This window comes from Echinops telfairi, unplaced genomic scaffold, assembly GCF_000313985.2.
Source record: "Echinops telfairi isolate 266 unplaced genomic scaffold, ASM31398v2 ScPeMD7_1;HRSCAF=3_0, whole genome shotgun sequence".
In the NCBI taxonomy this organism is placed as follows: Eukaryota; Metazoa; Chordata; class Mammalia; order Afrosoricida; family Tenrecidae; genus Echinops; species Echinops telfairi.
Genome location: NW_022103896.1, coordinates 45,673,996 through 45,675,241, shown reverse-complemented (window position 1 = coordinate 45,675,241; position 1,246 = coordinate 45,673,996).

The following is a 1,246-nucleotide window of genomic DNA, read 5'->3' as shown; positions in this document are numbered from 1 at the left end:
GGGTGAGTGGTAATGCGCATGGGGCGGGAGGGCTTTGTGCTGGCATTGCCCTTGGAAGGCAACATTTGCTGGCGGGGACTCAGGTGGTGTCTGGGTGCTCAAAATGGGCTCCCCGCTTTCCCGCTCACACAGCTGGGAAGAAGCACTGAAGGGCAGAGCTAATTGGCATTGTGACTGATTGGGGGGGGGGGGCGGAGAAGGGAGGGGCCAGGAAAGGCGGCTGCAATCAGACCAGGTCTGATGGCATTGGACATCTTCCTAAGGGTTTACACAGGCAATGCTGGTGCCACCAAGTTGCTTTTATCAGGGAACCAACCAAGGGGGTGGCCCTGCTGAAAGGAAGCCACCCAGCAGGCACTGCACATGCTGCGCTTGTAGGTTTGCCTGAATGACACCTTCGAGAGGCATTAAACAACCCCCGGGATGGAAACCTGATTTATTCCCTGTGTGCATCATTTCCCCAGGCTTTTTAAACCTTTAGCTGCTCTACAAGACGGGGGGCAGGAAATGGTGATTCCCCAGCATTCTTGGCTGCCATGCTGAAGACCCAGGTTTGATGCCTGGCCACTGCCAGCCCCAGCTCTCAAGATCCTAGAGTTGGGCCTGGGGCCCTGATCCCAGGTAGAATTTTCCCCAGCCAAGCTGGAGGCCCAGGTGGGATGGCTGCCAATGAACCTCTGTGCGACCACCCCCTCTGTCAGTGGAGGGTGGTGTGCTACCATGACGCTGTACAGAATTCAGTGAGCTTCCAGATCAAGGCGGACTATGAAGAATGAGATGTCAATCTACTTCTGAATGCCAGCCAGGGAAATCCCAGGCGTAATTGATCTCAAGGACGGTGTGGGATCATGCCTTGCTTCATTCTCTCTACACAAGGTCATCGTAGGCCTGTGGCAGACCAGGATGCTAATGACCACTGATCTTCCACCAGACTAAAGTGAGACGAACCTTGCCCAGCCAGTAAGGCTGCCAGACCCCTCCCTCGGTGAGCCCCTCCCCTCCCAACAACCTGCCTGACAAAGCCTGACAGAATTCACTGGAAATGAGTGCCGAATCAGAATATTGTTGTGATTGAATGCAATGGTTGGTTTGTTTTGCTTTGCTTTGAGGCCAAGCAATGGCCATGTTAGCACACGGTAAAAGAAGAAAGCAGAACCCTTCTCCTTTGGGGTTGCTTCCATTTCTGCTCCATGAAGGAGGATGATAAGCACACTGGAAAGGCCGAACACATGTCTGAGTGGAGGAG